General features: G+C 45.3%; 1 long non-coding RNA gene across 1 annotated transcript; it reads right to left on the bottom strand.

Annotated features, from left to right (window-relative positions):
- Positions 1-535: 535 nt before the first annotated feature.
- Positions 536-14,533, bottom strand: LOC147998254 (uncharacterized). The gene is made up of 4 exons (XR_015646577.1): positions 14,059-14,533; positions 4,062-5,035; positions 3,117-3,281; positions 536-2,429 (listed from the first exon to the last, which is right to left on the bottom strand). It is a non-coding gene; the product is annotated as an uncharacterized LOC147998254 (long non-coding RNA).
- Positions 14,534-14,804: the final 271 nt, after the last annotated feature.

Genomic DNA, 14,804 nt, shown 5'->3' with positions numbered 1-14,804 from the left:
ACATGGTGTATATCACTGGCCAAAGAATACAGAAGAGGACTTCATTAGTACATACAATTGGCTAAATACATGGAGAACAAGTCAGTGGTTAGAAGGATAGAGAATATGTGTGTGTGTGTGTGTGTGTGTGTGTGTGTGTGTGTGTGCGTGTGCGCATGCATGCAGGGAAAAGAGAATACATGAGTAGGCAGTTGTATAAATGGACGTATGAGTAGATGGACTGATGGGTAGATGGACAGGCAGGCAGGCTGAATGGTATAATAAGTCATGAAAGCATCAATTATGATTAATTATGGAATAACAATTAATAATATTGGAGGAGAAATAGGTGACTTATCACAGCAACTTGAACATCCTATTTTACAGGTGAATACAGAAGAGTTCAACGGTCTGAAGTGACCGAGTCACAGCTTTGAGTGTCAACATGCTTGGCTCCAAAGTTCATGCTCCTTCCACAACCTCACAATAAAACCAACATGGGATGCTCCAGTATGGCAACCTGTGACCGCAAAAAAATACAAATTTTATGCCCAAAGAACTGGAAATTGAGCCTTTTTATTGAACATTTTGATCTTTCCTTCATTCAAAGTATACCTAGGATGCCTCTGATGGTTAATCTTCATTGTCAACTGGACTGGATTTGCATTCACCTAGGAGACACACCTCCAGAACATGTTTGTGAGCATATTTCCATAGAAGTTTGACTGAGGAGTAACAGCCCAACCTTTACTGCTTTGGCCCTCATCCCATGGGCTGGGGTTGCAGTCTGAATAAAAAGAGGAAGCAAGCAGAGTGCCAGCGCCCATTCCTTTTGATGCTCGACTGTGGATGCAACATGACCAGCTGCCTCTTGCTCCTGCTGCTGTGCCTTTCCAACCACCATAGACTGAATATTCAAATTGTGAGCTAAAATAAGCCCTTCTTTTCTTAAGCTGCCTTTGTCAGGTGTTTTGTTCCAACAATGAAGAAAATAGCTAAATCAGTCACCCCCCCTCCCTTTCCCTCTCCTCTCCCCCTTCCCCTCTCCCCACTCCAAGTGGTGGCATATGAGCATGGGTTTAAATCTTGCCTCTACCATTTGCAAACCTCACGACTTCTCAGTGCCTCAGTTTCTCCATCCGTACAATAGCAATATGGGTTTCTTAGGTTTTCTGCACACATCCCACAGACCTATAAATGATTTAACACGCCACCACACACGCTGCTGCTGAGTGCCATCAGTCTGGGGTTTGGGCACTGTAATGTCGGGGTGGCCAATTCTGTGTGGTCTCAGCCTTTCCCCTCAGGGAACTGAGTGAAGGAGACAAAAGTCACAGAAATCAACATGGAGTCTACGGACTGTGTTATATAGGCAGAAAACCAAAACAACACAGACAACTCAGAATGGCAAATCTAATTTAGATGGGATGGGAGCACAGGGCAGACTCTAAGGAGGCACATCTCAGCTGTGACCCAAGGAACAAGAAGCTGCCAAGGAGACGGAATTAAGAGAGAACACTCCAGGATGGGAGCACAGCAAATACAAAGGTCCCGGGGTGGGCAGGCATACCGAGCCCCGAGGACAGCTTAGTCACCGGGAGCAGAGCCGAGGTGGGGATGTAGGGAAAATCCGCAGGCCTGATAAAAGCCAGGTCATGTGCTTCCTTTTCTCTTAGCACAGGAAGCCACTGGAGAGTCTGAAGCATGAATGTGCCGTGACCCATCTCACATATTTCACAAGAGGCTAGATTATGGGGAACAGGGCAAGAACAAAGGTCCCTGTGAGTATCCTGTTGCTAAGGTCCCAGCATGAGTATGTGAATCAAAGGGGCAACAACAGGGGAGCAGTGTGGGTTTCATACTGTACCCCGTATCCCATCTGCCAACAAATTTCTCACCTCTGTCTTCAGACCTCATCCCCACACTACTCCTTCTGACCACCACCACGTTGCTCTCCAAACCACAGCCCGTCTGTGATGCCTGAGGGATCCAAGCTCAGAGGGTCCCTACCATTGGTTCCCATACCTCTGTGGTCTGCCCGAGTATCACATTCTTCTTTCCCCTTTGTGCCACTGCCCAGTCACGACCTCTTCAGTTCCTCCAACATTGTCACTGTGCAAGCAAGTAGACGTTTGTGCAGGTACTGTTTTCTGCCTTGAGCATTCTCTCAGTGAGCTTCATGGGCCAGTTCTGCCCGTCCTTCCAGAGCTAATTCAAGTGTCACCATCGCAGTGTGACCTTAAATTCAGAGCCTCCCCTGAGCCTTTTTTCCCCTGCTTCCCTCTGTCCCCTCAGAGCACTTAACAGCAGTTTTTGTTGCTGCTGCCTCCAATCAGTGCAGTGCTGGATTCACAGGAGAGGGTCTATTTACTTCATGTCTGTGAAGCACCTTCCGCAGTGTTTTCAGATAGCGGATGCTCAACAGAGGTTTGCTGAAAACATACATGATCCTGGGAAATAAAAAGAGAAGAGAAAGTCCTACCGGGGTTGGGAAACTGGATGCAATCTTTGACAAATCTGGCCTGTTTAAAGCAGACCCATGACACCAGCCACCATGGAAAGAGGGTGAAAAGCTAATGTTTGCTGAGAAAGATGTTAAAAGAAATGGTAAATGCCCCCCCCATCCTATGCAAATTGCACACAATTTCACACATTGTGTGTGTGAATGTGTGTGTGTGTGTGTGTCTGTGTCTGTGTCTGTGTCTCTGTGTGTTTGTAGCTGTTTTAAGCTTGCCAGCTTCCCAGTGTAACGATGGGTGCATGTGTGTCCAGCCAGCACCTGGCTTTCCTGGTCCCACAAGCATCTCCAATGGGCATTTGAGGTGGGTGGATGATTGGATGCACCAATTGGATATACAGTGAGAAGGTTCAAGCCCCGATAAATAGAGCAACACTTTCACCACAGAGCTATCACTGGGTCTGAACCCCGGTACCACCCTCTCATTGAGTGATTTGAGGAGCTTTCTGTGCTCTATCCTGGTCACTTTGGGGATACTGGGATTATAATCCTTTCCTTGGGGTTTCTATGGAGGTGGCCCAAGCATGTGGGAATGAACCTATCCCATAGATTAGGAAGCTCCAGGTATAAATGGCAAATTTTTCAGGGCTCGGTATGCAAATGGGGCGGGCTGACTTACCATGCTGTTTCAGTTGAGAACAAGTCAGTTGATCCACACTTCCCCTGAGGGAGATGAGTACCAGGCTGGCTCTGGAGTTCAGTTTAAGGCCTAGGGGTATGGTGCTACCCCTGCATTTTTGAGTGTTCCTTTGGGCCTTCTGTGGGTATATTTCCATAGGTTTAACTGAAGAGGGAAGACCCAACCTTAAATACATGTCCTTAGCTCAGCCATCTTCACCACAGTCCTATGAGCTGTGAACTATTGCTATACGCTCATCACTGAGAAAACTGAGGCTTAGCACAGTGGAACGGTTTGTGGTTTGTGCTCATCCCACACCCTGCATTGTTACTCTGGCAAAAGGAGTCAGCCATCCCAGAGGGCAGTTAGTTGGGGGTGTCAGAGAGAGGGGAGGGGAAGGCAGAGGGGTGTGGACAGGCAGACTCCTACCACAGGAGCAGTGTCCCAGTAGGAATTCAGACAATGCCGGAAACCCCAAAGTAATTTTCTAACCCTGGGAAAATGACCTATAGTTTAGCTGGCATGCTCAGTGTGGCAGCTGTGGGAGGGGAGTTGTCAGGGCCTCCCTCCTCCCTGCAATCCAAGACACCCTGAGTGTCTGACACAAATGGGGCCCCAGGAAAGCAGAAAAGCCCTTAGAGCGTTTCCTGGCCCTACTGCTCCTTAAAACCTCCTTGTGGATTAATCAGAGCCTGTTCCCCACTCTAAGCCTGGGACCTGACTCCAGAGGTCCTGATGCTGTGGGTTTGAGGCAGCATCTGCCTTTGGGAGTTTTCCCAGCTCGCCACTTAAGTCTAATGTTGATTCAGTGTGTTCTCTTTGTCGCAAGCCTCCACAGTAACATTTTACAGTTGGAGAGGTCAAGGCTGATCAAAGACACACAGACTTCTACTCCTACCATGCTTTCTACCCCACAGGGCTCAGCTGCCTAAGAGGCACCATTACCTGAAGCAAGAGAGGGTCTCCAGGGCTACAAAGCAGCCGAGAGGCGAGGGCTTTGGTTGAGTAAGAGCTAAAAGCATCCATTATTGTTCTGGGAGGCTGCCTAACAGGCATCCCTCACCCATATCTTCTCCTGCATCTGGAGTTGTGAGAAGAGCCTGTCACAAGGAAGCCTTGGTCTTGGGCCTCTCACTTCCACGAACACCTTTTGGACCTTTTCCTCTCTGGGACACAGTGTTATTCATTAACAAAATGGAAGGATATTCAAATGTCCACCACTCTGAGATCTGTACCAATTCCGACGTACACTGTTTGGAAAGAAGCTAGCATTTGGGAATGCTGGGCTGTGATTCTAACCCTGCATTCAACACGTCTGCTTTGCAGCTTTCTGCTCTGTAGCATGCACATTGTTCTATGTGATCTGAGCCTCCTTCCTGGTTCTTCCTACGTCTGACTTCCCCTTCCCTGAAATTATACTGTGAGGGGATGGAGAACATAGGAATATAGTTAACATCACATGCTCGTGAACATCCCGATTGGGGTCCAGTGGAGGGAAGACTTTGGAGACAAGTGGCTCCTGTCCGGTGGAGGGAAATCTGCATGGCAGCTTCATCGTGTATTCCAGGCAGCCATCAGTGGCACTATTATAGCAGGTGGCCATCTTTCCCCTGCTTCAGCATCCTTCAGAGTTGCTTTCTCAGCCATTAGTGCTGTGCGGACAGTTCAGGTTGTCAAGTCAGCAAGCTAGGCTGGGACAGGAGCAGAGAAGGTGTGGGACTGCCTAGCTTTGAGGAGAAAGAGGAGAAAGCTAGCTTAACAAGTATTGAGGAGTAGGTCCGAGTCCTGATGGAGCCAGGAGGATGCTTCTCTATTCCATGGTAGATGTCAATAGTGGTAAGAATAATAGCCCCTCTTTCTCCAAGGAATTTGTGATCTGCGATATGTCTGAGTGACGGTGTCAAATTCCACCAACAGCCCTGAAAGCAAGAGAGGTTCAGTTTTGATGTAACATGTACCACAGATGGAGCTATCGAGGCCCAGACACAAAGGGGGCCCGCCCAGAGTCACACAGCCAGTGCCTAAGGGCTACATTGGAAACTAAGCAGAGGACTCTTAAGTGTCTGTCCTTTTCATCCCACGCAGAGCCTCCAATCCTAAAACTAAGACTGTACTGCTTGTGGTGTGTGTCTGAGATCACAATACTTGCATGCAAAAGCAGGAAGACTGCACGTCTGAGGCTTGCTTGGGCTACAATGAAAGCCTACTTTTAACAACCACAGCAAAAATAAGTAACACTAGCACTTGCCCAGTGCTTCTCATATGCCAGCCGCTGTCGTAAGTGACTCCTGCCAGTGTATTTCTTTATTCTGAGCCATAAGCCTATGAGATGGTTTCCACGACAGCGTACAGATGAGGGAACTGAAGTTGGGTCCATTCACAGAATCTGATCCTAGGGACAGGGCTACAATGTATGGATCAGATCTCAAAGCCCATGCTCAGTCACACCACAGTATAGAGCAGGTGCTGCAGAAACAGCGTACCCAGGAGAAAATCCTCACAGGCTTCCTCTTAAGCATTTATGTGGCTAGACCTGACAATCTGTAAGTTTCTCTATGCCTCTTGTTTGGAGGAGAGGATCTCAGGGTACCTCTCCTCTGAGCTCCACCAACTTTTCCACTTCCATTTCTTAGTCAGGAGGAGCTTAGATCTGGGTCGTGCTGGGGCCAAGGACATCCAATCTGCTCCTGTTCAGACCAGGAAACTCTTTTCCAAGTCAGAGAGATGGGAATTAGGGCCCCATCAACCTCCCAAACCATCTTCTTGCCTGTGTGTGGGTTTGTAAAACCACCCTCCAGTGTCTCCCAGCCCCTAGGCTCAGCTTCCTGATTCTTTTCCTCCAGCTGCCCAGCAGCCAAGTTCTCCGCCGTATCTTCATCTTTGATTCTTTGATGCACCTGGCGCTTGCGGTCAGCAGCTGTCCTGACCACCCAAAACATCCCTTCCCCCAAGCTACTCATGGTAGTAGTAGTCAGTAACACACAAGAATGCATTTATTGCTGTGAGGAGAGCATTCTGGCCTTACCTCAAAAACCACTCTTTCCAGCTGAAGAATGGCAAACCCTACCCTGGAGACAAGCTTGGCCTCATCTTTGATGTTTTAGCTCTGGAGAAATTCCTCAACCTCGCTGAACTTTAGCTCCCTCATCTCTATAGTGGGAAGAAAACAAAAACAACTGACTAAATAACCAACCCAACATATGCTATGTTGATGAACAGCTAGGAGGAATCCATTATGAGAGTAGGTGACCATCTCAGGGAGCATTGTGTGGGACGCAGAGGGAGATGCATAAAAGAGCTTAACTCCCCTCAGATAGCCCCCCCCCACCCTGCCGCAGTGCCAAGGCTGGAACCCAGGGCTTTGTGCATGCACAACGAGCAACAAACTGCACTCCGAGCTGTATCACCTGCAGAAAGTAGCTCTAATTCCCACATCTGTGCGATCTTCGGCAAGTCAATGAATCTCAATTTCTGAGCTAAGAGGCAAGATGTACAAATACTCTTCCAATGATATTTTTACAAGGAAACAATGAGATAATGAATGTAAAATTCCTTGCATGGTGTCTGGCAGATGGCAGGAAATAAAAAAATATGTTTTCCTGCTCCACCTAACTCTGTACAGAGAAATGAAACTATTTGCCCCCCCAAATGTATCTAAGTGCACAAAACTATGTGTTTATAACGTTGATATTACACAGATGTGTCCAGAGAGAGAAAGAAGGAACGTTCTTCAGCCATTTTTTTTTCCTGAGGCAAACCAAATAACTAGACAGGTCTTGATGCCCAAACTAGTCAAGAAAGGAAAATTTCAGATAAGTTTGTCTTGTATACATAGACACAAAACCCCTAGGAGACAGAATCGGAAAAAATGTTGAAGAATAACTCAACATGAACAAGTGAGGTATATTCTAGGATGCCAAAGATGAGAGATCAATAAAACAAAAGAGGTTTGTTCTTTGGAAAGATCAATAAAATTGGCTAATTTCTAGTAATACTGACAAAGGTAAAAAGAGAGAAATCACAAAGTACCAATGTAGTGTAGCAAGGAACATTAATACAGACCCTGTGGATATCTAAAGAAAAGAATAATAAAAACATCATCTAGAGCTCTGGACAGATGTGGAGCAAGTAGTTTAGATAGGCTAATAACTAACAAAGAAATCTGAAATAAAAGCCTTTCCCCAAATGAATCTGTAAGCCTAATTGGTTTCACTGGACACTGTTACTAAGAGTTTAAAGGACAGTTGCCACAAACCTCCACATAATCTTTTCCAGAATGTGGAAGTGGAGGGGGAGAGACTCATTTTATGAGAGCGACATGACACCAACACTGAATGGAACCAGTATACAAGCAGAAAACCACAGAGCAGTGGGAAGAGATGGAAAAGTTCACAGTGTATAAAGGGAACTGCTCGTCGCAGCAAAAAGGAGTTCATTCCGGAAATGCAAGGCTGGTTTAATACTTAGAAACCAACCCACGTAACTCTCCAAATTGGTGGGCTAAGAAAAAAAAATCACACAGACTCATCAATAGATACATAAAAAGCACCCAACATTCTTCCTTAAAAGAATCCGAGAAATTCTTGTCTATGTAATAGACCAAACAAAGAACAGAGAAGAACAGACAAAGTGCACGGACTGGAGAGGAAAAAGCACATTGTTTTTTACATGCAGAGGCACGACTATGTGTGTAGAAAATCTCAAGGAATCCGCAAAAAAAGGACTTTCTTAGAATGAATAAGTTCAGCAAAGTCACAGGATTCAAAATAAATATTGAAAAAGCAATCATATTTTTATATAATAGCAATGAGTACGTGAAGATCAAAGTTAAAAGGCAACACTGTCTATTTTCCACAAACAAAAAAGTATGAAAGAACCAATATAATAAAACACGCAGAGCTTTTATGCGGAAAAAAAATCACAAACTCCAGATAAAGAATGCAAAGAACTGAATAAGCGAGAAGACATCCTCAGGTGCATATGAATTGCGAGAGTCAACACGATATGGAGGATGTCAGTCCTCTAGAAATGATACACGGGCTTAATGTTGCGATTACCCAAACTTCAGCATGGCTTTTATAGATAAAGGCAGGGTATTCTGAAATGTGTATGGAAAGTCAAAGAACTTAGACAATTTTGAAAAAGAACACAGTGGGAAGAATCACCACACTTGCTTGTGAGACTTATTGCACAGCTTCTGTAATTAAGACTGTGTGGTACTTGGGGGAGGGGGAGCCAGAGGAAGAATGGTGAACCCAGGAAGAAATCCACACCCGTAGGCCCCACAGCTCACTGACAAAGGTACAGCAGAAGCTTGCTGGAGGACAGAATTTTTGAACAGATGAGGCTGAAGCAGTTGGGCAGTCACTGGCACGACGGTTAAGTCTCAACCTGAACCTCACACAAAATTTAACTGAGAAAGACTCGGAAGTGTAAGTATAAAAACAAATCTAGATAATATAGAAGGAAATGTGGGCAAAAATGTTCCCAACCTAGGCACTGGTAAAGAATTCTTAGCCACGGTATCAGAAACATTCTCTATGAAAGAGAAGACAATGGGTAAATTAGACTCCATCAAATTAAACACTCACTCTGCAAAGAAAACAGATGAAAAGACAAAGTACAGATTGGGAAAGTATTTGCAAACCATGGATCTGACTAGGACTCATATTGAGAATATATAAAGAGCTCAAGACTCACCAGGAAAACAAGACAAGACAAGAGAAAACAAAACAAACAACCCAATTAGAGAATGGGCAAAAGAACACGAAGACACATTTCACCAAAGAGGATATACAGATGGCAAATAAGCACATGAAAAGTTAGTCAACATCATTAATGCAAATTAATGCAAATTAAAACCACAATGAGATATCACTGCATAGCTAGCCAATGACTAAAATTTAAAAATTAGTGACAAGACAAAATGTAGAGAAACCGATGCTTTCATACGCTGCTGATAGAGACAGAAATGTCAGTCTGCAAAAAGTTTGGCTGTTTCTTATAAAATGAAACATGTGACCACCACATGACCCAGCAACTGCGTTCTTAGAGTCTTATCCCAAGGAATTTAATACTAATTTTCACATGCAAAAAATTTTGTACTTGTCTTCAGCAACTTCCTTTATTATAGCGCCTAACTGGAAACGGTTCAGATGTGACTGATTAAACAAACTCCGGTACATCCATACCAAAGAAAAAACTACTCAGCAATAAAAAGGAACAACTACTACATGCAATAGCTTGCCTCGAGGCCAAGGAAAGTTTGCTGAATGAAGAAGCTGGCCCTGCATGGTTGGATACAGCAGGACAGGGTTATACAACATTCTTGAGAAGTGGAGAAGTTATAGAAATGGGAGTAGATTAGTGGCTGCCAGGGGTTAAGAAGTGGCTAGGAGGAGGGTCTTTGTGGTGTTGATCTGTTGATAACTCGATTGAGTCAATGTCAATGTCATTGCTATGACACACACACTGTTTTAGTTTTGCTGAATGTTATTGAGAGAAACTGGGCAAAAGGCACAGAGAATGTCTGTTTAAATTCTTGCCATTAATTACATAGGATTCTCCAATTGCCACAGAATAAAACATGAATGAACAGATTAGCAATCGCATCTTGTCAATATATGAGAATGGAAATTTTATACATCATGACTGTGGTGGTTTGGGTAAGAATGCCTCCATACGCTCATGGATTTGAATGCTTGGTCAGTGACACTATAAGGAGGTGTCACCTTGTTGGAGTAGCTATGGCCTTGTTGGAGGAAATATATCCCTGGAGGTGTGACATTTCAAATGCTAAAGTCATTCTCATATTCTCTCTCTCTCTCTCTCTCTCTCTCTCTCTCTCTCTCTCTCTCTCTCTCTCTTTCTCTCTCTCTCTCTCTTGCTCTCACTCTCTCTCTCTCGCTCTCTCTCCCCTGCCTGTCTATCCAGATGTAGAACTCTTAGCTCCTTCTCCAGCACTGTAACAGTTTGCATGCCCCCATACTGCCTGTCATGATGCTAATGGACTAAACCTCTGAACCTGTAGCCAGGTGCAGTTAAATGTTTTCCTTTATGAGAGCTGCAGTGGTCATGTAGCCTGGGAATGTAGCCCAGAGGGAAAATGTTGGTCTACCATGCACAAGGCCCAGGGTTCCATCCTCAACACTGCAAACAACGATACCAACTTAACCCACCTTCCTCTCTCCCCACCCTCCTGTGTGTGTGTGTGTGTGTGTGTGTGTGTGTGTGTGTGTGTTTGAAAGAGAGAGAGAGAGAGAGAGAGAGAGAACAAAATCATATAGGGAGAATGATATAATTATATAAATTATATAAAATATGTTCAAATATTACACAAAATTCAAGTCATTCGTGATTTTTAAAACTCTCAACAAACAACATAGCTAATGAGGAAAATTTGAAAGCCTCTATATGGTGAGACTGTTTTTATTTTACAATTTTATTTTCTTGTAATCCAAAGAAATAAAGGGTTGAAAAAGAAGAAATAAAATTGCTTTTACTGGAATTTGATGACTATGTACATAGAAAGTCTAATGGCTCTTGATTTATGGCAAAAATGATATTGCATTGGGGACTTTGAAATAATAATGTTGCTGGATTAATTAGATAGCCATGTGCAGGGAAAGTTTCCATGTTGACCCTTATCTTAGATCATACTAATTTACTGATAAAGTTCAGAGATAAATGTAAAAGGCGATAGCAAAAGCTTTCGGGAGAATGAGAAGGGGAAAGGGAGGAGAGAATTAATGGGTTCAAAGCTACAGTTTGATGGGAGAAAGTTCTGGAATGGTATGGTACAGTGGGGTGACTATAGCCAATAAGAAAGCATCACTTACATCGAAATAGCTAAACAAGAGTATTTGCTGTGTTTCCCCACCAGGTGAGGATAAATGTTTGAGCTAGTGGATATACTCATTGCCCTAGTTTGAACATTATACATATGGACACTGGGTATTATGTGGCACACATTTGTATGATAATTATATGTTAATTACAAACAAAGTTTAGAGTAACAGAAAGAAAAAAGCTTCGGAGGAAATTCAGATTTCATAAACAAAGTAGGAAGAAGTGATCTGTCCATGAAGGAAAACTTTGATAACTGAAAGGAGCTCATGAACCTCCGTCCTTAGCTGATGAGCCATAGACAGTGTGTGGCTTTGAGGGAAGGGACAATCAGTTTTCCTTAAGGGTATTGCTGCTGGTAGTGCACAGCCCTACACTCAGGAGTACATGGGTTCTTTAAAAATGAGGACATGACATTTGGGGGAGTAAGCAGGTGGTGGTGAATCTGAGAGGGCTTGGGTTAAATATGATCAACATTGCAAGGCATTCTCAAAGAATCAGGAAACTATTTAAAAAGAAAGAAAAGAAGAACTTCAGCTCCTCAAAAGGTTGTTTAAAAGAGGGGGTTTGTGGTTGTTTGTTTTTGAGCCGAGCATGGTGGCAGATGCCTATAAATGGAGCACTCAGGTGGCAAATGCAGAAAGGTCATGAGTTCAAAACCAGCCTGATGTACACAGTGAGATACTGTGTCACAAAGGACGAGAGAGGGGAGAGGAGAGAGGTGAGAGAAGGCTACTTATAGGATAGGACAAATATCAAGAGTAGATATAGCTGACAAAATGTAATTCTGAGTAGTATCATCAATCCACCAGGAAAATGGGCAAAGGATTTTCATACTTCACAAGAAAGTGAAACTGACGTGGCCACTAAGCAGACAAAAAAGTGCTCCACCTACGTAATCAAAAGGAAAAGGCAAGGGCTTGGTCACAGTGGTGCTTACCTTATAATAATCCCAGCACTCAGGAGGCAGAGACAGGCGGATCGCTGTAATTTTAAATCCAGCCTGGCCTACATAGTGAATTCCAGGCCAGCCAGGGATACATAATGAAACTTTGCCCCAAACCAATGACAACAAACAGGAAAATGCAAGTCAAAGCCATACCGAGTTGCTATGGTAAACCCACTACAATGAGTACAATTAAAGAATGGAATGAGCAGGTGTATGTGATGAGGAGAGCAACTGCATCACTCAAACATGGCTGCTGGGAAACACACCGGGACAGCTCATTGGGACAATCCTTGCTGCAAGTTCTGTCTCTTCATTTCTGCATTCAACCAAATGGGGATGGAAAATATTTTGTGGTGGTGGTGGTGGTGGTGGTGGTGGTGGTGGTGGTGGTGGTGGTAGTGTGTTGCAGCTGTTTTGAACACATGGAAGAGTTTTTTAACCTGTTATTATTCCCTAAATCATACAGTATAACTATCATACAGCATTCACATGGTGGCAGGTATTGCATGGGATCTAGAGATGACATGTGTTGTGTAAAAGGAAGGATGTGTGAAGGTACCATGCAAACAAATACTATGCTCCTTTACCATGAGGGACTTCATCATGAGAACATTTTGGCATCGGTGGGATCCTGGAACAAATCCCTCAAGGACACTGAGGGACACCCATATATGCTTATCTATGACCCAGCAATTCAATTCCTTCTAGTGATCTTATATGTAATAGCCCAAACCTGGAAGTCTCCAAAAGGTGGTTGCCTGGGCAACTGTGTGGATGTAGAACTGGAGATGGTGAAACGAGAGAACAAGCACTTAGGGAAAAGGATGGTGGCAGGACTAGGGCAGCAGGAGCATGGTGGAGGGCAACTAAGGAAAGGATGGAGAGAGGAGGAAGAAGAGGAGGAGGAGGAGGAGGAGGAGGAGGAGGAAGAGGAGGCAGAGTTCATGTGACTCTGAGCTGGATTGCATTTGAGAGGCGACAGAGAAGCCAGATCCCAGGCTTCTCTGAGAGGACGACTCTTTCAGGAAAGAAACTAGAGATGGAGATGCAGCAAGTTAGAGGTGTGGTGGGACCAGGCCAGGAAGGCTCATTCTACTTTCTACCCTGACTCATTTACCTTAAGGTCACTGATGGGAGAGCTGTTAATGGGCCATGGTGAGCAGAAAAGCACCCTCGAAGGCAGACACTGGTGTGATGTGGAAAGCTTAGGAGCTACCAAGATCAAGGCTGGGTTCTCCATTATCTAATCCTGGGTTTTCCATTCTCGAATCCTGAAGTCTACCTCTGCCTTCTGACCCACAGCTCCAGTTCTGGCTTCTCTAGAAATGGTTGGTTGGTTGGTTTTGCTTGTTCTTTACACAAGGTCTCCTGGAGCCCAGGCTGTTTTGAAACTTAACAGTACTCCTCCTGCCTCACGGCCCTCTAGGTGCTGGAATTACAGGCAGGTGCTACCACACCTAGCACAAGACTGGGCAGTCCTCCACCTCTGACCTTTCCCCAAAGTTGCCATTGCCTAATGGCACCCTCACCCTCCATCCCCTTCTACACTGCACAGTGAGGTCCTTACTCCTTCAAAGAATAAGATCCAACTTCTCTTTTACTCCCTGCAAGGACTAAAAGTGAGATTTCCTACCATACATTTCAACAGAAAGGTAGAATCTTCCACATGGAGACTGAGAAACTGAGGCCCACGGATGGGAAGGAAGAACTTGTCCAAGTTACAGCAGAATCCAGCAGAGGCTGGGCATGAACTCGGAGCTCCTGATGCCCACACCTTGATTCCCTTTGCTATTTTTGTGTAAGAAAAAGGAGAGGCATAGAGAGACCTTGGAGGTTGATGGCAAGAGACACACAAGGCACTACTGCATGCAAGAGGGGTGTGGAGGCATTCTGGAATGCAGACAAATCTGGAAAAAGAGAGCCAGACAGGGAAAGAGAGGCAGAAAGGCAGGGAGGGAGGGACAACAAGCAGAACTGTGGGAGGGGAACAGAGAAGGAAAGAAAAAAGAAAACAAAGAGAGAGAAAAAAGGGGAAGAAAGAGACGGGGAGCAAATAGTAGGCGCTGGTCTCCTGCTCCTGTAGGGCTTGCAGGAGCCAAGCCCACAGCCCTGTGGAAGGCAGAGATGGGTGGCCTCAGAAATCCTTACCTGCCAAACCCCATCAGCCTTCAGAGGCCCAAACCAGAACTGAGCAGTCGATCTAAACAGAAAACAAACAGAGCAAAATGAAAACACGCTGGCCGTGTCCCCCCCAACCCCCGCTGCGGCTCTGCACATTCATTGGCCCCCTGGAGGCCACTGGGAAAGCAAGACACAGCTTTTGTAACCCTCCTCTCTCTGTGTGCCCCCCAACCCCCAGCCACCCCCCACTAAGAGCCATAGACTCTGCTCTGTTCAAGATGCCATAGCAGGGGAAGGGGAACAGCTCTTGAGGCCTGAGGGGGGCTGTGAGGGCTAGGGGGTGTTCCCTGTCCTTGGCCTGGCACAAAAACATTAAGGCTGGTGGGGTCCTGAGGGTGGGAAGCCTGAGGCAGGGCTCTATCCTGACCCCTTCCCCCAACACACACACACACACACACACAAACACACACACACACACACACACACACACACACACACACACACACACACACACACACACACACACACACTGAGCCTGAGATTCCTAAACTGCCCAAGGCTGCCCTGGGTGTGGCTGGGGTGAGAAGCAGGCGGCAGGCCTGGGGAGGGGCTTCTGGAGAGCATGTTAATGGGCAGCGTTCCTTTCTTTATCCACTGGGCTCTGGAGCCAAAAACTACGCCGAAGTTCTGTTCGCACTGTAAATTTATTGTCGCTGATAGATGATACAGCGAAAACTAATATTTGTCTTGCTCTCTGCAGTGACCAACCTCCT

This window comes from Rattus norvegicus, chromosome X, assembly GCF_021556685.1.
Source record: "Rattus norvegicus strain SHRSP/BbbUtx chromosome X, alternate assembly SHRSP_T2T, whole genome shotgun sequence".
NCBI lineage: Eukaryota > Metazoa > Chordata > Mammalia > Rodentia > Muridae > Rattus > Rattus norvegicus.
Note: the sequence above shows the minus strand (reverse complement) of the source record. Positions and strands in the feature narration are given on the sequence as shown.